This window comes from Panthera tigris, chromosome D1, assembly GCF_018350195.1.
Source record: "Panthera tigris isolate Pti1 chromosome D1, P.tigris_Pti1_mat1.1, whole genome shotgun sequence".
Lineage (NCBI taxonomy): Eukaryota > Metazoa > Chordata > Mammalia > Carnivora > Felidae > Panthera > Panthera tigris.
This window is the reverse complement of record NC_056669.1, coordinates 94,788,308-94,814,335: the sequence shown is the minus strand read 5'-3', so window position 1 is coordinate 94,814,335 and position 26,028 is coordinate 94,788,308.

Sequence of the window (26,028 nt, the reverse complement as noted above, 5' to 3'; positions counted from 1 at the left end):
TTCATGTTCATGTCTGTTTGACCTCAAGTCCTAGACTCATTAAGTTAGCCATGGCATATCATTGTACTTACACCATGAAGATACTTCCAATTACCAGTATGGAATTCCTAATGTCATGGGATATTGATGGGGGGTTTGGTTTTCTTTTCTTTTTTTTTTTTTCAGGGATTTATGAATCAGGATTTGTTTGTATAAAATGAAATTTTGGAGCACTTGGGTGGCTCATTCGGTTAACTGTCCGACTGTTGATTTCAGCTCAGGTCTTGATCTCACAGTCATGAGATAGAGTCCTGCACTGGGCTTCATGCCCAGCATGAAGATTCTTTCCTTCTGCCCCTTACACGCTCACACACATTTGTGCTCTCTCCCTCTCTCATAAAACAAATGAAATTTGGTGAAGATACTTTTTTACACCATTGTATCTTTTGATTGCTCTGTATAAAAGGTGATACTTAGCTAAACATGGAAGATATTTAATATGACCGAATTTTCTTAATAAATCCATTCAGGGCTCAGAAGGTGCAACACACACACACACACACACACACACACACACACACACAATCCAGTAAGAAAGAAGCAAATGTCCTCAAAAGGAATAAATTAGGAGAATCATGTGGAATTCTACAAATGTGATAAAAACTTAGATAAAATGTAGACAGATGTGCCCTTAGACTAACTGAACAAAAGTCCTTGAAAAGCTCGGTAGTAGGCCTGGAAGAGGCAGCTGAAAGAATGAAAAAAAATACACGAAAGGGAATATCCCAAATGCTTTGTATACAAAATGCTTTGCATCCATTAAACACTTAGGAGCCATATGATCTACATGTGAAAATGCCCTCAGATACATTGGTAAAAGGTCCTTGAACAATGCGGAAGAAGAAAAAGGATTCTAAAGAACATGTAAATAGGCTGAAACTCTTACACTGGGTTTGAAATGCTAGTTTGTTATTAAGAATTTAGGCCAGCATATCATTAAGAAAATTGACTTCAGGCAAATTGGTCTTCTTCCCTCTTGCTTCTCATTCTCTCAAATTTGTCTTCTTTTCTCAATCCACGTTGCCATAATCCATGTAAAAATGTTTACTGTTCTTACAGCAGTGGTCTGGGTGACTTCCTTACCCCTTATCTATTTTCCTTGTTATAAAAGAGCAAATTTTTTTGAAAAAAATTTTTTTTAATGTTTATTTATTTTTGAGAGAGACAGACAGCGGGGGAGGGGCAGGGAGAGAAGGAGACACAGAATCTGAAGCAAGCTCCAGGCTCCGAGCTGTCAGCACAGAGCCCCACAGGGGTTCGAACTCATGAACTGTGAGATCATGACCTGACCTGAAGTCAAATGCTCAACTGACTGAGCCACCCAGGCACCATATAAAAGAGTAATTTTTTTTTTAATGCAAGATGGATAAGTTGCTACTTTTCTTAAACTCTTGTAGTGGTTTCCTATTACCTTCATGATAAAGTCTGCCTCCTTAGCTCAGTAAAAAAGGTTTTTGTGATTTGTTTATGGCTCATTTTCTATTCTCCTGGCTTGCCTCTTCCACACATGCAAGTGCAACCAGAATGAACTGGTTAGGCCATTTCTGGTTAGGCCCAGAATGAACTGGTTAGTGCAACCAGAATGAACTGGTTATGCAAAGAGATATTGCAGACTCTGGGGGAGGGGGTACCTAAAATACAACAGATCTTAGATAAATTACAACAAATGTATATTGTAAACACAATTCTGGGCTCCAAGGGTTGGGAAAAAAAAGTGGGTTGAAATATGAACAGTGAATGATTGTCTTCACATAATTATTATTTTTTTTTTGAGAGAGACAGAGAGAGAGAGAGAGAGAGTGAGTGAGCAGGGGAGGAGGAGAGAGAGGGGGAGAGAGAGAATTATAATCAGGCTCTGTGCTGTCAACTCAGGGCCCAACACAAGGCTCAAACTCACAAACCATGAGATCATAACCTGAGCCCAAACCAAGAGTCAGTCGTTTAAAGGACTGAGCCACCCAGGTGCCCCATCCTGACATAATTATTAATTGCATCTTATTTCATTCTCAAATGTGTTCTACTTTGGAAAATATAATTTGTTTTATTAATAGGCTGTAGTATAACCAGCCATTTCATAATCAGAAAAAAAGACCATCATATTCTCAGTTTGAGATCAATGGGTTCTCACTGCTTTTCTCTTTACCTTTTCTATCCAGGCAATTGCACATTTATAGGTTTATTACTTCCATCGCTCCACTTTTGGAACCAAATTCTTTTTTTTTTTTAATTTAATTTATTGTCAAGTTAGCTAGCACACAGTGTATACAGTGTGCTCTCGGCTTTGGGAGTAGATTCTGATGATTCATCGCTTACATACAACACCCAGTGCTCATCCCAACGAATATCCTCCTTAATGCCCAATCCCCATTTCCCTCCCCTTCCACACTCCCCTATCCACCCTCAGTTTGTTCTCTGAATTAAGAGTATCTTATGGTTTGCCTCCCTCATTGTTTAAAATTAATTTTTCCCCTTCCCTTCGCCCATGGTCTTCTGTTGTTTCTCAAGTTCCACATATGAGTGAAAACATGTGATATCTGTCTTTCTCTGACTGACTTATTTCACTTAGCATAACACCCTCCAGTTCCATCCATGTTGCTGCAAATGGCAGGATTTCATTCTTTCTCATTGCCAAGTAGTATTCTGTTGTATACATAAACCACATCTTCTTTGTCCATTCATCAGTTGATGGACATTTGGGCTTTTTCCATAATTTGGCTATTGTTGAAAGCACTGCTATAATCATTGGGGTACATGTGCCCCTATGAATCAGTACTTCTGTATCCTTTGGGTAAATTCCTAGCAGTGCTATTTCTGGGTTGTAGGGTAGTTCTCTTTTTATTTTTTTGAGGAACCTCTGCACAGTTTTCCAGAGTGGCCACACCAGTTTACATTCCTACCAACAGTGCAAGAGGGTTCCCCTTTTGCCACATCCTTGCCAATGTCTCTTGTTTCCTGAGTTGTTAATTTTAGCCACCCTGACTGGTATGAGTTGGTATCTTAATATGATTTGATTTGTATTTCCCTGATGATGAGTGATGTTGAGCATTTTTTCATGTGCCTATTGCCCATCTGGATGTCTTCTTTGGAGAAGTGTCTATTCATGTCTGCTGCCCATTTCTTCACTGGATTATTTGTTTTTCAGGTGTTGAGTTTGGTAAGTTCTTTATAGATTTTGGATACGTCATTAGCAAATATCTTCTCTCATCCTGTCATTTGCCTTTTAGTTTTGTTGATTGTTTCCTTTTCTGTAGAGAAGCTTTTTATCTTGATGAGGTCCCATTAGTTCATTTTTTAATTTTATTTCTCTTGCCTTTGGAGATGTGTCAATTAAGAAGTTGCTGTAGCTGAGGTCAAAGAGATTGTTACCTGTTTTCTCCTCCATGATTTTGATGGTTTCCTGTCTCACATTTAGGTCTTTCATCCGTTTTGAGTTTATTTTTGTGTATCATGTAAGAAACTGCTCCAGTTTCATTCTTCTGCATGTCGCTGTCCAGTTTTCCCAAAACCATTTGCTGAGGAGACTTGAAGAGACTTTTTTTTCATTGGATACTCTTTCCTGCTTTGTCAAAGATTAGTTGGCCATACATTTGTGCATCCAATTCTGGGTTCTCTATTCTATTCCATTGGTGTATGTGTCTCTTTTTGTGCCAATACCATCCTGTCTTGATGATTACAGCTTTGTAATACAGCTTGAAGTCTGGAATTGTGATGCCTCAATGTTTGGTTTTCTTTTTCAGTATTGCTTTGGCTCTTCAGGGTCTTCTGTGGTTCCCTACAAATTTTAGGATTATTTGTTCTAGCTCTGAGAAGAATGCTGGTGCAATTTTGATTGGGATTGCATTGAACGTGTAGATCACTTTGGGTACTATTGGCATTTTAACAGTATTTCTTCTTCCAATCCATGAGTATGGAATGTTTTTCCATTTTTTGTGTCTTCAATATCTTTCATAAGTTTTCTATAGTTTTCAGCATACACATGTTTTACCTCTTTGGTTAGGTTTATTCCTAGTATTTTATGGTTCTTGGTGCAATTGGAAATGAGATTGATTCCTGGATCTCTCTTTCTGTTGCTTCATTATTGGTGTTTAGAAATGTAACCAATTTCCTTACATTGATTGTATATCCTGCGACTTTGCTGAATTCATGGATCATTTCTAGCAGTTTTTTGGTGGAATCTTTTGGGTTTTCCATGTAGAGGAGTATCATGTCATCTGTGAAAAGTGAAAGTTTGGCTTCTTCTTTGCCAATTTGGATGCCTTTTATTTCATTTTGTTATCTGATTTCTGAGGCTTGCACTTCCAACACTATGTTAAACCACAGTGGTGAGAGTGGACATGTCTGATGGTTCCTGATCTCAGGGAAAAAGCTCTCAGTTTTTTCCCATTGAGTAGGATATTAGTTGTGGGCTTTTCCTATGTGGCTTTTACGATGTTAAGGTATGTTCCTTCTGTCCCGACTTTCTTGAGGGTTCTTATTAAGAAAGGATGTTGTATTTTGTCAAATGCTTTTTCTGCATTGATTGACAGGATCATATGGTTCTTATATTTTTTCTATTATTGTGATGTATCACAATGATTGATTTGCAAATATTGAATCAGTCCTGCAGCCCAGGAATGAATCGCACTTGATCATGGTGAATGATTCTTTTAATGTGCTGTTGAATTAGATTTGCTAGTATCTTGTTAAGAATTTTTGCATCCATGTTCATTAGGGATATTGGTCTGTAATTCTCCTTTTTAGTGGGGTCTTTTTCTGGTTTGGGACTCAAGGTAATCCTGGCTTCATAGAATGAGTCTGGAAGCTTTCCTTCCATTTCTAGTTTTTGAAACATCTTGAGAAGGATAGGTATGAATTCTGCTTTAAATGTCTGGTAGAATTTCCCTGGGAAGGCATCTGGCATAGGACTCTTATTTGTTGGGAGAATTTTGATAACTGATTCAATTTCTTTGCTGGTTATGGGTCTGTTCAAATTTTCTATTTCTTCCCATTTGAATTTTGGTAGTGTATGGGTGTCTAGGAATTTGTCCACTTCTTCCAGGTTGTCCAGTTTGTTGGCATATAATTTTTCATAATATTCTCTAATAATTGCTTGTTTCTGAGGGATTGGCTGTGATAAGTCCATTTTCATTCATGATTTTATCTATTTGGGTCTTTTTTCTTTTTGAGAAGTATGGCTAGGGGTTTATCAATTTTGTTTATTTTTTCAAAAAACCAACTCTTAGTTTCATTTATCTGTTTGTTTTGGATTCTATATTGTTTATTTCTGCTCTGATCTTTATTATGTCTCTTTTTCTCCTGGCCTTGGAGTTGCTTTGTTGTTTGCTTCTAGCTCCCTTAGGTGTGCTGTTAGATTTTGTATTTGGGATTTTTCTCGTTTCTTGAGATAGGCCAGGATTGCAATGTATTTTCCTCTTAGGACTGCCTTTGCTGCATCCCAAAGGGTTTGGACTGTTGAGTTTTCATTTTCATTTGTTTCCATATATTTTTAAATTTCTTCTTTAATTTCCTGGGTGACCCATTCATTCTTTAGTAGGATGTTCTTCAACATCCATGCATTTGGAGGCTTTCCAAATTTTTTCTTGTGGTTGATTTCAAATTTCATAGCATTGTGATCTGAAAATATGCATGGTATGATCTCAATTCGTTTATATTTATTGAGTGCTATTTTGTGACCCAGTATGTGATCTATGTTGGAGAATGTTCTATTTGCACTAAAGGAGAATGTGTATTCTGCTGCTTTTGGATGAAAAGTTCTGAATATATCTGTCAAGTCCATCTGATCCAGTGTATAATTCAGGGCCATTGTTTCTTTATTGATTTTCTGTCCATTGTTGTAAGTGGAGTATTAAAGTCATCTACAATTACCGTATTCTGACTAGAATTGACAAATAAGATTGCTTATGTTTGTGATTAGGTGATTTCTATATTTGGGGTTCTTCAAGTTAGGGACATAATCATTTACAATTGTTAGCTCTTCTTGATGGGTAGATGCCTTAATTATGATATAATGCCCTTATTCATCTCTTGTTACAGCCTTTAGTTTACAATCTAGTTTGTCTGGTATAAGTATGGCTACTCCAGCTTTCTTTTGACTTCCAGTAGCATGATAGATGGTTTTCCATCCCCCTCACTTTCAATCTGCAGGTGTCCTCAGGTCTAAAAGGAGTCTCTTGTAGACAGCATATAGATGAGTCTTGTTTTTGTTTTTAATCCATTCTTTTTTTTTTAAACATTTATCATTGAGAGACAGTGAGAGATAGAGCATGAACATGGAAGGGGCAGAGAGAGAGGGAGACACAGAATCTGAAGCAGGCTCCTGGCTCCGAGCTGTCAGCACAGAGCCCGATATGGGGCGTGAACCCACAAACCGCAAGACCATGACCTGAGCCGAAGTCGGATGCTCAACCAACTGAGCCACTCACGCACCCCTTTTTTAATCCATTCTGATACCCTATGTCTTTTGATTGGGGCATTTAGCTCATTTATATTCAGAGTGATTATTGAAAGATATGGATTTACTGTCATTATGTTATCTGTAGGTTTTGTGCTTGTGGTGATGTCTCTGGTCCTTTGTAGTCTTTGTAGAATTCCACTCACAGAGTACCCCTTAGGATCTCCTGCCAGGCTGGTTTAGTGGCCATGAACTCCTTCAGTTTTTGTTTATCTGGAAAAGCAAAAAAGTTTATTTCTCCTTCTATTTATCTCTCTTTCTATTTATCTCTCCTATTCTGAATGACAGAATAAAAATTTGGCTGCAAATTTTTCCTATTCAGCACATTGAATATTTCCTGCCACTCCCTCCTGGCCTGCCAAGTTTCAGTGGACAGGTCTGGTATTACCCTTAAACCTTGTAGGTTAAGGCCCGTTTGTCCCTATATACTTTTAGAATTCTCTATTTTTGTATTTTGCCAGTTTCACTATGATATGCTATGGTGATGGTCTGTTCTTGTTGAATCTGATGGGAGTTGTCTGTGCCTCCTGGAGTTGCATGTCTGCTTACTTTCCCAGATTAGGGAAGTTATCAGCTATAATTTGTTCAAATAAACCTTCTGATCCTTTATCTCTCTCTGCTTCTTCTGGAACTTCTATGATGTGGATATTATTGTGTTTCATGGAATAACTTATGTCTCTAATTCTCCTCTCATGGTCTAGTATTTTCTTATCTCTCTTTTTCTTGGCTTCATCATTTTCTTCTTCTTTTTTTTTTTTTTAATTTTATTTTTTAACGTTTATTTATTTTTGGGACAGAGACAGAGCATGAACGAGGGAGGGGCAGAGAGAGAGGGAGACACAGAATCAGAAGCAGGCTCCAGGCTCTGAGCCATCAGCCCAGAGCCCGACCCGGGGCTCGAACCCACGGGCCGTGAGATCGTGACCTGAGCTGAAGTCGGACGCTCAACCGACTGAGCCACCCAGGTGCCCCGGCTTCATCATTTTCTATAATTTTATCTTCTATTTTACTTATTATCCCCTCTGCTTCTTCCTTCCTTGCTGTTGCTGAATCTAGTTTGTTTTGTATCTCATTTACAACATTTATTAATTCTTCATGACTATTTCTTAGGTCCTTGATCTCTGAAGCAATAGATTCTCTGCTGTCTTCTATGCTTTTTTTCAAGCCCAGCTATTAGTCTTATGACTTACTCTAAATTTTTGTTCAGATATATTGTTTATCTGTTTTGAATAGAATTGAATTCTCTGTCATTTCTTCCTGGAATTTCTGTTGAAGAGAATTCTTCCATTTCATCATTTTGGCTAGTTTTATGTCTTTTACATGTATTAATAGCTTGTTATATATCCCGCACCTTTGAGTACTACTACATTAAAAAGGGGTCATACACTGTCAATGGCCTGGCCCTTCAGGAGGTGTTTTTGGAATGTGTTGGATGCTCTCTGTTGTTGATAAAACAACTCTGGTTGTTTTATTTCCCTACTCGTAGTGGTGATTTGGACCTTCCCCAGGGTGTGCTTTGATTTGTTCTTTGAAGTAACCCTGGAAAAATTTAAAAAGGGGTGATGGTAGTAGAAGAAGCCTTATCCCATACAAAGAGAGAAAAGACAGAAGCAGGGAAAAGAAAGAAAACATGACCAGGCAGAGTTACAGAGAAACTATACAGCTTAATGGAGAGAGAGAGAGAGAGAGAGAGAGAGGGGAAATTAAAAAAGGAGATACAGAAGAGGTGTAAAAAGAGTAAAAATGCCTGCTTAAATAAACCAACAACCAGAATAGAGAAGGGAAGAAAGAAGAAGAAAAGAATATATATATAAAATAAGAATTGAACAAGAATCAAATCACAGAATGCAAAACTGCCGGACTGATATCTGATGGTGCCTGGAAACCTTTTGCTGTGCTGCTCTGGAGGAGGGGCCCTCTGGTTTGGTCAGTGTCAATCTCACTCCCATAGATTCACAGTTGCCAGGCACAGAGGGGCAAGATTTGGTGTAAACCCCACCAGCCTCCACTGTGGGCCCTGCAGTTCTGTTCCCTGAAGCCCTATTGTGTTGGTGATGGGGAAAAAAAGGTCGACACCCCAATCTCTCCTCCCCGGATGGGTGTCCAAAACCACACTGTTCAGGTCGTCCTCACAGCGGCGCGCACGCATGAGCTGGCCAGTTTGTCCTGCTCCACATCTCCCATGCCTCCCAGGTGCTCAGCTGGAATTCAAACCCCAATGTCTTAAAGGATCCTGCTCTGCACACCCCAGTTCTGGGGTAATGCCACTCTGCCTGGCTGACAAAGGGCCTCTGGCTGGTGCCTGCAGGGTCTTTTGTCCTTGGAGTGTCAGTATACCTTCTTGGCACAGCACTCAAAGGGGAGGGGACTGCTTTCTTCCAGGACACCTCTGAGCTTGCCAGGGCTGGCTTCCCTCCCCTCCAGGCCCAGGCCCAGGCACAGGCACAGGGCAGGCCCCAGTCCGGAGAAAGTCACGCAACCCTGGATCATCACTCCTAAGGCTGGTTGCAAGTTAGAGACTGACTCTCTCAGCTTTTTTCCATTCCTTGGTCTGTGGTCTGGAGAGGTTTTTCTCTTGTCCAAATACAATCCCACACTTCCTCAGCTTCTATCTTCCTTTTGTCTCTCTGTGGAAGGGGTTCCCCCTTTGGTCTGTGCCTATGCCACCTGCTTTACCTCTCCCAATTCACAAGCACACACCTCTGTCCCACCAACCTGTCTCCGTGGGCCCCTGGAAATGTTCCTGTCACTCTGTAGTCTGGATTCTTGGAATTTCAAGTCTTCTGATCTCAATACTGCTGTGTTTGAGGAACGAGAGAACTTTGGGTCTTCCTACTTCTCTGCCATGTTGACTCCTCCTCTCTTGGGACCAAATTCTGCATCAGTTAGGACACAGTGTCAAAATTCACACTGCTTAAGTGATAATGAAGATTTACTGACTTACACAATAGGAAAATCCAAACGCAAGTGTGGAATATCTAGTAATTTAATGCTGCTATGAAAACCTAGTTTATTTCTCTCTCCTTATCTTCTTCCTTCCTTTCTCTCTCCCTTCCTTCTGTCCTTTCTTTTTTTTTTCATTCTGCCCTTTATTGTCAGAATAAATGTTTAGCCTCATCCTATACTGGGTTTTCTAAATGGCGGTAAAAAGGCTATAACAGCTCTGGGCTTTGCATCTGCATACTGGGCCCTACTACCCTACTAACATTCCAACGAAGAAGCCTGAAATTCACTTTCATAGGCTTGTTTAGGTCACATTCTCTCCCTAATCTAATCATTCTGGCCAGGATAGTGTAATGTGCTGATTGGCCTGAGTACATTAGGGTTTAGCCCTGGAGCTGGAAGGAGTCATACTTTCCTGACATACATGGGCTGCTTGGAGGCATAATTGGGAAGGGAAAAAGGAATGGATACTGGATCAACAACCAGCAAATTCTCAGTCCATAGTCGATGCCTTGGTGTGTCTACCAAGCACACCCAGCCAAGTTATTAGAACTTGAAACCTGAGACTCACTGTAGAGGTTACACTAAAGAACTTTTGATTTACACCATTTGGGCCAACAGAGGAATTTGGGATACAAATTGGAGAGGGAGTATAGTGTTTATTCTGTTTCTGAAGTCAAACAGATCTGATTCTTGAACCTGGTTATGAACCTCTTAATTGGTTTTGAAGCTTGGCCGAGATTATTACTTTTTGATCCCCATTTTTTCTTATCTGCAACTTGGGGATAATTTCCCTATCTTATTCAGTTTTGTGAGAAATAAATTAGATTATGCATATAAAATGCCCAGTATAGTGTGTGGCACAGAGTAGATAAGTTCCCTTTTAGTTTGTAGTCACTAAATTGAGTCTGAAGTCATCAGCATAATGATTTTTCCTTGGGTCATTTAATCTACCTGCCAAGCTGTGACTGCTTCTTTGTACCTTGTTATAAAGTAGGTGGAGGTACATTGTGAAATAACTAATCTGTTATTCTCAATGTCAGTGGGAAAAATCTGATTTCTTTAAATTTCTAATAAATATAAATATATTTTAATCTCAGTAATAAACTCTGAGCAGCCCCCAAATCTTGCTGATCTGGAATAATTTTCCCCTTACTCTGGGATGCTTCAACCACTGTATTTAGCCCGCATGTATATCCTTTCCTGATGCCTCAGGAAATTATGGCTGTTTCTCCATTTCTCACCAGTTTTGCTCCAGGGGAACCCATTAGCTCATTTGAATTAAGTTTTCAGACTCTAAGCCCAAAATCTCAAGGTCAAAAGGCCACAGAGCATCAGCAAGATATCTGACCCATTCTTGATTCTTGCTTTCAATACCTGACCCTGACAGAATTTATGTTCACTGCTGCCCCTTTCCCCCAACCTAACATAAGCTGATTGGCCACCTTAGACTTGTAGGAACTAGCAGCATGAACAATGCTTCAGTGAACCCCTCCAAGAAGCTAAGGCCATGAATAATTCATCAGCTTGCAGCTACCCTCTTTGCCCCTGGTGGTCCCACCATGAGTTACAAGTGACTAAGCTCAGGGGAAGCCCTCTCCCCAGGATAATTACTCTTCCTTCAGCTCCACTGAATTAGCACTCCTATTTTATTGTGCCCTTGGGTTACAGGGGTTATTAAGTTATATCACAAGCAAATTATTGCTGAAGGCCTACGGCAGATTATTCTGAAGTCTCTGTCACTATATGAATGGAACTTAGTCATCAGGGAAGTTTAACTCTGGCTTTATGATGTTGGGGATGTTTATTATATTTAGATTTTCAAAGATGAATGTGGATTTATATTTCTTTCTGATCATAAAGATTATAGAGATGGATGTTTGTATCTCAAAACAGAAAATTAGAATGAAGAAAGCAGCAATAATCCTAAATTCCAAACCCAGAGACCATCATTGGTAGCATTTTGCTGTATGTCATCCAGACCTCTTTTCCCCTTTCTGTTTCATTTTACACAAATGGGATGATATTATAAACTCAATTTAAATATCACTGAGTCTGTCTTTTATACCTAATAATTATAGATGGATTCTATCAGTTTTATGATGAAGTGGCATTGGGTTGCATTTGTACACCAGACTTTATCCGATCCCCTGTTGATGAGCACTATAGTTGCTTCCATGTTGCTCCTATTAGCAATAATACTACAGTGTATGACCTTAGTCACTTCTGCATACATATCAGCTTGTCTCCTTGAGATATATTTCTTTTTTTTTCCTTTTTTCTTTCTTTTTTTTTTTTAATTTTTTTTTACCGTTTTATTTATTTTTGAGACGGAGAGACAGAGCATGAACAGGGGAGGGTCAGAGAGAGGGAGACACAGAATCTGAAACAGGCTCCAGGCTCTGAGCCGTCAGCACAGAGCCCAACGTGGGGCTCAAACTCACGGACCGCGAGATCATGACCTGAGCCGAAGTCAGCTGCTTAACCGACTGAGCCACCCAGGCGCCCCAAGATATATTTCTGAACGTGGAATTGCTAGGCACAGCAGAAAGCTTTGATTCATATGGGTAAACTGCTTCTCAAATGGTATCACAATTTACATGTTTCAGGTATCATTATACCTGAAAGCAGGCCAAAAAAGTCTGTTTAAAGAAACCATTGAGAGGATAGGCTTAAAGGCCCTAAAAGCAAGCAAACTAGCATGAGTTCTTGGCAACCTACTCCAAAATCAACCTTAGAGAATCTATAGAAAGAAGGATCCAAAATGGTGGCATTTTGGAACAAACAAACAAAATTTAAGAAGCCGTGGCAGACTGGAGCTATCTTGGATAGTGAGTGTAGAAGATGGGTAGCTGTGGCAAGAGGCCCAGGGAAGCTAGAGGCGGAAGATCATCTTTAGGGGTTCAGCTCTCACTGTTGTTCCCACTTGCCTTAGGACAAATCAATGCCTAATTCTTCTAGTGCTTGGCTGCTAGTGCTGGTGACTTCCCTGTTGGGATGAAAGGTTGCTGGAGGTGTGGACTGACTGTTTTTGGGCATTAACTCTTTCACACCCCCCAGATCCTAAGGGCAAGAATTGAAAAGTAGGGATATGCCTCTTCCTCATGCGTGTCTTGCTAAAGGGGGGCTTGAGGGTGAAATCTTGTACAGAGGAGTTGTCTGGTCTAGTGGCAGCAAACAGGAATGGTGGTTTCAGTGCCAAGGTTCTCTGCCCTGGGGCTCACCATCTCCCATTTCCTTAATCTTTGTGATAATGACAAAGATAGGTCCTGGTATTTGGACCTTTCTCAATGTACATGAGAACACAAGCTGGCTGATAACCCTAGGGGAATATGAGGTTATAAGACAAAATAAGCAGACACCAGAGGAATACAATTTTCCCCCAAAATAGAGAGAACACTGTAGGGGAGGAAATTTTTTTCTCTCTTCCTTTCTAGGTTCTTGGTTAGTCTAATAATCAAATTGCCAGAAAACAGATTAATAGGGAGAAAGTAAACTTAATTTCATATGTATGGGAGCCACATATAGCAATGAGAGGGTCAAAGATAGTTTAGCAATTGAGGCTTATGTGCCATCCTGAGCTAAGGAGAAGGTGTAGGAGTCTGGGACTTCATCTGGGAGGATGACAGTTCACAGGAAGGTGAGGAAAGCAAATGTTTGGTAAATAAGTGTTTGCCATGCCAGGCAGAGAAGTATTTCTTATGTAAAAAGTTATCTCTGGTAATAGCTCTCTTCCTGGTATAGGCCCCCCATCTAAATTCTTTTTGGGCAGTGAAAGAGAAGGTACACAGTTCACACTCTGTCTCTCAAAAATAAATAAAAATAAAAAAAAAACCCAGAATAGTCGAAAAAAAGAGAAGCTATCACTTCCTTTTACAGCAGAATATAAGTATGGATATATTCTAAAAAGACTAAGAAGTAAGGACTCAGTGAGAATCAGCATAGAGAACCCAGGCAATACAGAACCACTAACCCTTTTGTTGCCTCCTTACCAGGCAACTTATGCACCCTGAGCTAGATGTATTCTTAAGTGAGTCAAATACATTCTGAGCTAAATTGGGAGACAAGTTGGTCTTCTTATTCTCTCCCCTCTAGTGAATTTATTATTAATACCATATAGTTTCACCTTAGTTAGATATATCTTTCATCTCATAATTGTTTTATATATGTTTAATTTCATTTAACTTATTGGTGAACAGAATAACACTTATCTTTCACAGGCGCTGTTTATTTATTCCATCCAGCTTCCCAACATTTATCTGATGAGTGCTTGTCATAAAAGGAGCTGGTAAAGATTTAAAAGAAAATTAAACATTGTCTCTGCCCTTAAATAATTATAGTCTAGTAATGGAGATAAACACACACATGAATGAATATATCATGATGATGTAGTCAGGGTCACATATCTGGCTACTGACAAAGTTAGGACTCATATAGGGGATATTTTGATCATTAGACTATTTTTTCATTAGTGAGTGGTGTCTCACATGCATGTTTCATAGAAGATGTATACATTTATGTATATGTACGGTAATGTATAATTTAGGAGCAAAAGCTTAAACATGTTTATTGCCTATCTTACCAGTAGCAGCTCTCCATGAAGACTCATAAGCCCTGTTTTCAAAATTACATGCACACATGGAACGTTATTCCTCTGAGGAGTTTCAGAAACAATGGAGTGACTTTTGAATTGAGGACATGGACTCAATGTTCTAAAAAGTGCATGTATAGTAAAAATCAATTGAACCCAGGGCCATATACAATTTAGCTACAAAATCACAATAAACTCTTCTCATCATGGTAGCTGAATTTCTACAGATGGATGATTGCTACTCTTTTCAATCTGGAAGGGTTTACTTCTGATTGAGGAAAATACTTTCTTAGTTTGAGATTGGGGGAAAGTGAGGGATTATTGGTCCTTGCTATTTTCTTGTTGGTTCATTTTTATTTGTATCTGTGTATGTGTTTATTTATTTATTTTAATATACATCCAAGTTAGTTAGCATATAGTGCAATAATGATTTCAGGAGTGGAAACCCAGTGATTCATCCCCTACATAGAACACCAAGTGCTCATCCCAACAAGAGCCCTCCTCAATGCCCCTTGCCTATTTAGCCCATCCCTCCACCCAAAACCCTTCCAGCAACCCTCAGTTTGTTCTCTATATTCAAGGGTCTCTTAAGTTTTGTCTCCCTCCCTGTTTTTATATTATTTTTGCTTCCCTTCCCTTATGTTCATCTGTTTTGTATCTTAAATTCCTCATATGAGTAAAGTCATATGATATTTGTCTTTCTCAGACCGACTAATTTCACTTAGGATAATACATTCTCTTTCCATCCACGTTGTTGCAAATGGCAAGCTTTCATTCTTTTTGATTGCTGGTAATATTCCATTGTGTGTGTGTGTGTGTGTGTGTGTGTGTGTGTGTGTGTGTGTGTATGTATACCACATCTTCTTTATACATTTTTCAGTCAATGGACATTTAGGCTCCTTCCATACTTTGGCTATTGTTGATAGCACTGCTATAAACATTGGGGTGCATGTGCCCATTCAAAACAGCATGCTTGTATCCTTTGGATAAATACCTAGTAGTGCAGTTGCTGGGTCATAGGGTAGATCTATTTTTAATTTTTTGAGGAACCTTCGTACTGTTTTCCAGAGTCGCTGCACCAGTTTGCATTCCCACCAGCAGTGCAAAAGAGATCCTCTTTCTCTGCATCCTTGCCAACATCTATTGTTGCCTGAGTTGTTAATGTTAGCCATTCTAACAGGTGTCAGGTGGTATCTCATTGTGGTTTTGATTTGTATTTCCTTGATGATGAGTGATGTTGAGCATCTTTTCATGTGTCTGTTCACCATCTGAATGTCTTCTTTGGAAGAGTTCATGTCTTTTGCCCATTTCCTTATTGGATAATTTGTTTTTTGGGTGTTGAGTTTGATAAGTTCTTTATAGATTTTGGATACTAACCCTTTATCTGATATGTCATTTGCAAACATCTTCTCCCATTCCATAGGTTGTCTTATAGTTTTGTTGATTGTTTCCTTTGCTGTGCAGAAGCTTTTTATCTTCATTTTTGCTTTTGTTTCCCTTGTCTCCAAAGACATGTTGAGTTAGAAGTTGCTATGGCCAAGGTCAAAAAGATGTTTTTGCCTCCTTTCTCTTCTAAGATTTTGATAGCTTTCTGTCTTACATTTAGGTCTTTAATCCATTTTGAGTTTATTTTTGTATATGGTGTAAGAAAGTGGTCCAAGTTCATTCTTCTGCATGTCACTGTCCAAGTTTCTCAACACCATTTGCTGCAGAGACTGTCTTTATTCCACTGGATATTCTTTCCTGCTTTGTCAAAGATTAGTTGGCCATACGTTTGTGGGTCCATTTCTGGGTTCTCTATTTTGTTCCATTGATCTATGTGTCTGTTTTTGTGCCAGTACCATACTGTCTTGGTGATTACTGCTTTGTAATACATCTTGAAGTCTGGAGTTGTGATGCTTCCAGCTTTGGTTTTCTTTTTCATGATTGCTTTGGCTATTCGGGGTCTTTTGTGGTTCCGTACAAATTTTAGGATTATTTGTTTTAGCTCTATGAAGAATACTGGTGTTATTTTGATAGGGATTGCATTGGATCTGTAGATTGCTTTGGGTAGTATCGACATTTTAACAGGATTTGTTTTTCCAATGCATGAGCATGAAATTTTTTCCATTTCTTTGTGTCTTCAATTTCTTTCATAAGCTTCCTATAGTTTTCAGTGTATAGATTTTTCATCTCTTTGCTTAGGCTTATTCCTAGGTATTTTATGTTTTTTGGTACAATTGTAAATGGGATTGATCCCTTGATTTCTCTTTCTGCTGCTTCATTATTAGTGTATAGATATGCAACCGATTTCTGTGCATTGATTTTATATACTGCGACTTTACTGAATTCGTGGATCAGTTCTAGCAGTTTTTTGGTGGAGTCTTTTGGGTTTTAGATAGAGTATCATATCATCTGTGAAGTGTGAGAGTCTGACTTCTTCCTTGCCAATATGGATGCCTTTTATTTCTTTGTGTTGTCTGATTGCTGAGGCTAGGACTTCCAACACTATGTTGAATAACAGTGGTGAGAATGAACATCCTTGTCATGTTACTGACCTTAGGGGGAAAGTTCTCAGTTTTTCCCCATTGAAGATGATATTAGTTGTGGGTTTTTCATATATGGCTTTTATGATCTTGAGGTATGTTCCTTCTATTCCTACTTTCCTGAGGGGTTCATTTTTATGTGAATTCCCTAAAGAAATTAGCTTTATAAGATATTGCTAACCCTTTCTCAGCATATCCAAGAATATTTGAAACACAAGACAGTCTTACTCAATGCATGTTAAGCTTAATTAACATATGGCACTGTGTAATACATGTATTTCATAGCATGTCAGGTTCTTACTTTTCTCAAGCCTTCCGCACTTACTCTTCTCTGGCTGGAGTTGTCTTTCTTCCATTTATTGCTTTCATGGCTAGCCCCTCATCTCCTCCTTCAGCTCTCACTTGAGATGTTACCTCCCATTCCAGCATTGTTTTCAGGCTTGATGCTCATTCATTTATTCATTCATCCTTTTATTTAACACATTTATGAACATCTCACTTGCTATATGCCAAGCACCATTAAGTGCTAGGTGTTAGGCAAGAGTGGAATTGCCTTCTTGGAGTTACTGTGAGGAGGAGGGAGGAAGACCTTAAGCAAATGATCACAGAAGGAAATGTAAAATTCAACTGTAAAGGTACCATGAAGTACTGTAAAGGTACCCATGGTATGAGATTGAATTAGGTCTAATTTAGTCAGATTAGATAGGCAGGACTTCCAGGAAGAGGTGAGACAGGCATCCTGTTTTTCAACTTCATGGCTGTTATTGGTTTAATTGTGTTCGCTTCACCCCTTCTCCCCCTTTCTTGTGTTGAAGTCTTCACCCTGAGGATCTCAGGATGTGACTGCGTTTGGAGATAGGGTCTTTAAAGGGGTAATTAAGGTAAAATGAGGTTATATGGGTGGGCCCTAATCTTGTATGGGGGGTGTTTTTACAAGAAGAGGAGATTAGGACACAGACAATACACAGAGGACACAGTGAGAATGCCATCTGCAAGCCAAGGACAGAGGCCTCAGAAGAAGCCAAACTTGTTGACACCTTGATCTTGAACTTATATCCTTCAGAATTGTGAGAATATAAATTTCTGTTCTATATTTACTCCGTCTGTAATATTTTGTTAAGGCATCCCATAAAATGAATTCAGAGGCATTTAGAAGTTTTTACAGTAAAACCTTGGTTTGCAAGCGTAATTTGTTCCAGAAATATGCTTGTAATCTAAAGCACTTGTATATCAAAGTGAATTTCAAGAACCATTGGCTCAGTTGTGATTGTGTGATGTTCGGTGTCATGTATGACTCATATTGCAAGATATCACTTGTTTATCAAGTTAAAATATATTAGAAATGTTTGCTCATCTTGCAGAACACTCACAGAACAAGTTACAATCCAAGGTTTTACTGTATTTTGACTAGTTTTATCTGTCTCCCCCTCTCACCTGTAAGAATTGGATCAGGCTTCTTCATTGTTGTATTACAACCTACATCATAGTGCCAAACATAGTGGGTGCTCCGTAAATATTTGTTGTGTGTTGACAAAAAACACTAAGTGTATTTAATATTGCCGTGGAGAATTCCTGGTTGACACTGGCCTTTGAAAGCCCACTTATTTCCTACACCTACGTGGAGGCTCTGTTCTTCCTGTGAGATTTTGGGATAAGGGCTTTGATTGATTATGCTGCCTGAATTTCTTGAAACTCAAAAGTACTCACTTCACACTTTTTCTTGGAAAAGAAACATTTGGATGAATTTCTACAAGGGCGGGGGTTATTCATTCCTCCTCCAGTTTTTGCACACAGTGCATTCTGGATTTTCTGATTCAACAAATTCTTTGATTCGTCTACCTTTCTGATAGGTCCCAGTGGAGGTGCTGTCTCCTCTGGTGCTAGCTCTATCTCCAGCTAGTGCTGTGGTCTGCTCCACTGTTCCACTCCCTGGGAGCCCACAGGCCACATAAGTGTCTCCAACTGTCACATTTGCTTTCAGTTCTGTGTTCTTTTCACAGAGAAGAAGGAAGCTTATTTCTTTTCTCTAGAGAATACCATTCCTCATCGCCCACCCCCTTCCTCCTCCTGGATGTCTTGAACTGGTTAAAACTTTGGGTCCTGAAATCTGCCACTTATGAGGAATGTGAATTTGAAAAATGTATGTACTCTCTTTCAGCTTAGTACAAAGGAAGTAATAATTTTATGAGTTAAGAGACTGTTGTACCTAGCAAACTCTGAATATGTTTAACAAATGGTGATGACATAATGAGAGTGATGATGATGATATTTTTGGCTTAAAATTTTTTTTTAATGTTTATGCATTTTTGGGAGACAGTGTGAGCAGGGGAGGGGCAGAGAAGGAGGGAGACACATAATCCAAAGCAGGCTCCAGGCTCTGAGCTGTCAGCACAGAGCCCGATGCGGGGCTCAAATCCACAAACCATGAGGTCATGACGTGACCTGAAGTTGGACACTTAACTGACTGAGCCACCCAGGCACTCCAATTTTTGGCTTTAAAAAAATATTTTGTTGGGGCACCTGGGTGTCTCAGTTGGTTAAGCATCCGACTCTTGATTTCGGCTCAGGTCATGATCTCATGGCTTGTGAGTTTGAGCCCTGCATCAGGTTCTGCAATGACAGTGCAGAGCCTGCTTGGGATTCTCATTCTCTCTCCTTCTCTCTCTGCCCCTGTTTCCCTACTCCTCTCAAAATAAATAAATAAACTTTAAAAAAGCTTTTGTTATGAAAAATTTCAAAATATCTATGCTATATATAGAGTGTCTAATCACAAGGCTAGTCTTTCTCTACATATACCCTCAGATGTATTTACTGTAGATAGACAATTGTTTTCAGCCCCCTTTAGAAACCTTTTTACCCTACCATTAATTTGAAAAAACCTTTGGCTATGATTCTCCAACAACATTTGGATTTGAGATTTCTGTGTCCTATTTACTTTACTCTTGCACTTGAGGCTTAAATACAATAAAACTTTGCTCATTAAGATAAATTGGAGGAGAGCGGTTGGAATCTAATTTAGTAAGAACTTGACAGCCATTTGAAGGCAATTATAGTTTTATTATGTTTAAAGTCTTACAGTCATTCAAATTAAACTAACTGTTGGGAAGTCAATGTCTTTTGGGATCTATTTTGATGACTATTAGAAAGATATTTAAAGGAATACCTTATTGTTTATAAATATGTGTTTGTAAAACTTTTTTTTTCTTAAATGAGGAAGGTAAATACTTTCCTCAGAGTTTATGTATTAAGGAAATGTTGCCAAGTCACGTTGTCAGAAGTACTGAGCCAATGGTGGGTCAAGATAAAGTGGCCTTTCATTCGCTTAACAGTTATACAAATAGTTATATCAATTTCTACTGCCTATTGTGTGCATTCACTGTGTGTCAGGTCTTGACATAATCTTATTGCATTTAAATTTTCACAACAGTTTCTTATTGAATTACCTGGATTTTATCAATGAACTAAATTAAAATCATAGAGATTAATTTGCCCAATTTCTATGGCTTATAAGAGGAAGAACTGGAATTTGAACAAGTTTTCACTAACTTTAAAACCCTTGGCCTTTCCTTTATGCTTTGCTTCAAGCTGATAGCACAGGTAGACTCACAGGCAGCTGACTGTCATAGAATGTGGTGAAGGCTCTGAGAGGTACGTAGGAAGTGTTATGGGACCCTGGGGGAAGGCAGAGTAGGGTACCACTGCCTGAGCCCAGGGATGCTTGGAAAGGCTTCCCAGAGAGAAGGCTGATGGGCCTTGAAGAGGTGGAGGGAAAAAAAAAAAAGACTCTGTATAGTTAAAAGCAGGAACATGTTTTTGTGGACCCAGAGGTGATTTGGAAAAAAGTGTATAGAAGTAGACAGAATGGAAGCCTGGGCCCTGGGACCTAACATGTCTGGGTTAAAATCCCAGCTTGGTCATATACAGGCCTGTCAAGTGCTTTAACATATTAAGTTTCCTCATATGTAAAATGAAAATAACAATAGTTCCTACCTTGTAGGTATTACAAGGATGAAGTTAGGGACATGCTGAAAGAATGCTTTTTTTTTTAAATGCTTATTTATTCATTTATTTTGAGAGAGAGAGAGAAGAGAGGGCACGGAGTGCATGCAGAGGAGGGGCAGAGAGAGAGGGAGAGAGAAAATCCCAAGCAGGCTCCACACTGTCAGCACAGAGCCAGAGGGATGTGGGGCTTGAGCTCAGGACAGCAGGATTATGACCTGACTTGCCCTGAGCATCAAGAGTTGGATGCTTGGGGATGCCTGGGTGGCTCAGTCAGTTAAGTGTCCAACTTCAGCTCAGGTCATGATCTCACAGTTCTTGTGTTTGAGTCCCATACTGGGATCTCCGCTCTCAGCACAGAGCCCACTTTGCATCCTGACTCCCTCTCTCTGCCCCTTCCCCCACTCATGCTCACTCTCACTCTCTGTCAAAAATAAATAAACATTAAAAAAAAAAAGAGTTGGATGCTCAACTGACTGAGCCATCCAGGTGTCCCTGGAAATAATGTTTTTAGCATACTGCTTGGTACATTTTGATTATTACTTCTCACTATAGAAAAAAGATTATTGCCCCCCCCCCCCCGCCCTTAAATCAATGATTGGGCAAATGATTTCTTTAAGGATTGGTCACAATCTTAAAATAGACTTTGTGCTTCTCTGTTTCATCTTAGCTCCTTAAAAATTCTATGGTCTTCCCACATAGACTTTTCTTGGGGCCAGTGAAAGTCCCAATGAACATGTTGTCTGTCTTTATTCTAGAATTTCTCCAGACCACTGCCTTTCTCCCAGCTCTGAAAAGATACTTCTTATTCTTGACTTCACTAGTCCCTTAGTCTCCTGTCCCATGCCATTCTTGGCATGCTTCTGTGATTCAGCCTTCGTGTCCCTCAGGCACAATGTCTCCTGTGGCTGTGCACTCCTGTTTCCATCACAGCCTTCTATTAAAGAGTGGGGGTTGGGGGCTGGTGGTCAGATCACCTCAAGGCAATGCTGGGAGGGAATACTGATCATAGATTTCCTCTGAGGACTTGCTCAATATGTTGTTCCCTTTCTTGTAAATTTTTTTAAACTTCTCTTTCTAATGTCCTTATCCATATCCATAAACATGATCCAGTTAGGTTTTAAAAACTTGCTTCTTGATCCTGCCTGCACTTGTAGGCATCTCTAATCTTTTTTCCCCCTCTTTCCAATATAAGATCCATGAACGCAAGGTCTACAATTACTGGCTCCACTTACTTTCACTTCTTAATCCTCTTAATGAGTTTCATCCCTTTTCAGCTACTGGAATACCTTATCCCCAGCTCCTCTCTTCTCCCCTCAACTCTTAGATTTCTTATATTCATCTTGCAAGACCCTGTCAAGTGCCAGCTCCTCTATGAATTATTTCATAAACCTAAAGGCTTAGTCCATTTGGGCTACTCCAACAAAATACATGGATTGGGTGTCTTACAAACAGCAAACATAGATTTCTCAGAGGCTCAGAGATTTCTCATAGATTTCTTGGAGGCTGGGAATTCCAAGATCAAGGCGCTGGCTAATTCAGTGCCTGGTGAGACACCTTCCTGATTTGTTGTATCCTCACATGGCAGAAAGGGTGAGGGAGTTTTCTGGGGTCTCTTGTATAAGGGTACTGATTCCATTCATGAGGGCTCCCCCTTCAAAACCTAATCACCTCCCAAAGGCTTTATCCAAATACCATCTCATTAGGTTTCAACATATGAATTTTGGGAGGACAATTCAGTTGTCAGCACTTAAATAGATAGAATTGTGACAATATTCCCATTAGAACTTGAATGAGTGATAGCTCTCAGATTTCAACGTGAACACTAACTTCAATCAATTGCTTGTGGCTTGGTGATAGAGTAACATGTTGAGAAGAATTCTGAATTCAAATCTGGGACCTGCTGGGAGGAGTACTCTGATCAATTAGTAAAGTCTTTTCTGGAATGGGAGATGGGAGGATGGTATGTGAAGCACATGTGAACTATTTGTTTTCTATAAAGAGGTCTCTGTCATTGGAACTTTGTAGCATTAGCCGCACTCATTTCTTTTGCATGGTTATCTTGTTATACTAGATGTGAGGCCCCTGAGTAGGTGTCTGGCTTGTCTTTCACCCCAGAAGCAAGCACAGCCTTTCAGCATTTAGTAATCCTTGGCTTTTCTGAATGAAGGAAAATAAAGTTTTCACTTTCTTGCCTCTGATTTTCTTGGGGTAAAATGCTCTTTCTTTGCCTTTAGTTTGCACTATCCCAAATGTTGATGTTGCCTAGAGAAGTGGTTTTCCAACCATTTTTAGTGCAGATACCTTAACCCAAATGCTCATCATGAAGCCGGATCTGTAAAATGGAGAGTTCCTGTTTTGGTAGAGGAGATGGAGGGTGGTCCCAAGATTGCCCTCTTGGGCTCCCCAGCGCTGTTTCTTCCCAACTGCCAGGAATTGGAGCAGTGGTTCTGAGAGTGTAATCAGTAAACCAGCAGCATCAGTATCCCTGGGAACACGTTAGAAATGCAGTCTCCACTCTACCTTAGATTACTGAATCAGAACCTCTGGGGATGGAGACAAAGCAGCCTGTTTTAATAAGCCCTCGGATAATTCTTAGGCATGCAAAAGTTTGAGAAGCATTGCATGAGAGAGTTCTTTTCTGGCTTAGTTAAAACATCACCATTCAGAAGAAGGCTACTCGCTTCCTATGAAGTGCTATTTTTCATTAGCCCACAGTAAAAACATTCTCAGAAGGGTCATCCAGTGCTATTAAACCACAGGGCTAGCACTTGCTGGATGACTATAAGACAAGCAACTAAATTGGCTGGCAGTTTAAATATTGTCCAGAGCCACAGATGCAGGAGCAGTGAGTGCTCTGTGGGGCGGGCTGGGGGTGGTGTCTCCAGGGCCGAGGCAGGAAATCTAGAAGTGTAAGCATAAGTGGAAAAGTTTTATGTTGAGAGCTGATGCCACTGCTTTGGGACATGACCGAGGTGGTGTTGATTCTCAGTAAGCAGGGGTGCAGGTGAAGAAGGAGATTGCATGGGGAAAGGGAAGTTCCCAGCACAGTATTGAATTCTTTTCCTCCTAGCTCATCTGACTGTGAATTGCTATACGTACTTTGATATAAACAGTCATTGGAGAGGTCTCCTAACATGTCAGCATAGTGTCAAAAGTGATGAGCGTTCCATTTGAGTTCATAACACTCTCTTGTCTCACTGGAGATAAGAAATTTCAGGAAACGGTGGTGGAAGTGACCAAGTACATTCATTCCCTGTTCGGAAAGAGTGATGGGCTAGTGCCCATGTTCATTTCTACCAACAGTGGCTTCTTCATTCCAGTGGATCATCACTCTTGGAGCCGGAGCTCTGCTGAAGCACTGGATCCAAGGCAGAAAGAAATTCAGTTACTACAAGACTGTGTTGAAGCCATAGAAGGAATAAAAAAAAAAAAATGCATGTGCTTCAGCAGTCTGAGACGAACAAGCTGTTTCCTGGGGGAAGTTGTGGATGGAAAATTCAGACCCAAGATGCATCATTTAGTGGGTTTTTTTGCTTGTGACCCTGGCTCTGTGTACACACCACGGTCTGACCGATGGACACATGGAGCTAACTGAAGCTTTTATGGAGACCTATTAGCTGATGTATCATCAGTTTAGGACTGGGCTGAGCCCAGAAATTGTGTACTTCAGCATTAACCCCAAAGCTAGCCATAAGGACGTGGAAATCTAGCCTGAAGACATTATCAATCTGCTATGACTAGAGACAATGGAGAGCCTTTTCTGTATGTATTGGTTTGGTGGGGAAAAGAAATACAAGGATCCGAGATGGGAGATCCTACGGTGCTTCAGCAAGTATACTAGCATCCATGTAGGTGGCTTTTCTTCTATTGGTAATGTTCAGAATCCAATCACAAGAGACAAGATGGAAAGTTACTTTCTGGGAGATACTCTAAGTACATATATTCTCTGTTTTCTGATGACATGGGTTTCTTCAACCCTGATAAATATGTGTTAAATATAGAGGGTCATCCCCTGCCCATCTGGACTTAAGCTTGAAATAACTTGAAATAACTCCCAATCATGAGACTTTTCTGGATTGAACATTGGGTATAGTAGAGCTTTTCTTTTCTGAAGATGGTAGGTTGGCAAGCCAATTGCTTATGCATTAAAATTAGGCATCCTTTGACTTTTAGCCCAGCTGGCTACTGTAAGTCAGTCAAGTTCCAGCTCTGGGCTGAAAATGACAAGTTCGGTGGGACAGCTGGAGTCTAGGACACCTTGGAAGGACAGGTCCCTATGGGTTTTTCAGGGAGTATGCTCGTGTTTTTGAGTCCCTCCTCTTGAATTTCTTTAGGTGGTAATTCAGGTTGGCTTTGCAGTTTGTTTCTGTGTCTGTGCTTTCTAAAAAAGAACCACTGTGAGTAAGCCAAAAGAATAAAGTCAGCAAATTTTGATTTATAGGAAACAAAACAAAAAACTACCAGTAACACAAAATCCTTCCAAACAGCCTGATTTGTGTTTTCAGTTAGCTCTTTTGGGGAGAAGGTACACTCTTGTTGGGAGAAGAGAGAGGCTTTTAGCTGGTGACAAAGTTGTGGGACTCTGGTGATGGAAGCTAATGGGGAAGACAGGGACAGACTAAATACGCCCTGTGGAAGAACATGGTTCTTAATTGAGTTTGGTCAGCTTGTGATTTAAAAAAGATATTAAGGAAAAAATAATTGGTCACAATGCCAGTGACACTTGCCAGTGTCATTCTCACTATTAATTGAGTTACCATACTGTGCCCAATAAAGTTTTAACAGAGCGAAGCATGGCAAATTTGTAGACCCAGCGGGTTGCTTATTGGGCTGCACAGTCTGGATTTTGCTATGAGCGACGAATGATGGACTATCAACTTTTCATTTACCCTCCAGCTGGGCTGTTTCAGTTGTTTTAAAGAGCCAAGCCAGGTGATATAGGCAATAAGTAAAAGGAACCTGAGATCCCATGCAGGTTAATACTGAAAAAGAGGCTTAATAATGATTTTTTGGTTAAAGAGGTACTGTTTTAGAGCAGTAGAGAGGCATTGTGGTAGACTGAGTTAGAGCTCAGATTCTGGAGGTGGTGAGATCTGGTGTGATTGTTTGAATTATTGTTCTGAAGATAGTCTCCCTCCTTTGCACTGTAGAGTAGTATACTTCCCTTCTACACTGATGTTGGGCTTAGCCACATGACCTGCTTTGGAATGTTAGCAGACGAGATGGGCTTGGAACATGCTTGTGTGGTTGGGCCTGCCCCTTTGTGCTTTGGTTATGTCTCACAGGAAGGACATGGCCCTGGTAGCCACAGTCCTTTCAGCCTGGGATCCGGAGTAAGACAATGGAGCAGACTTAGAATGTGCAGCCTGAAGCTAAGCCACTCAGCTGAGGTGGCTTATCAGCAGAATCACAGCTGACTATAAGTGCTGGTTGCTGTAAGTCACCGAGGGTGGGAGTGATTCGTTATGTGGCTGGCA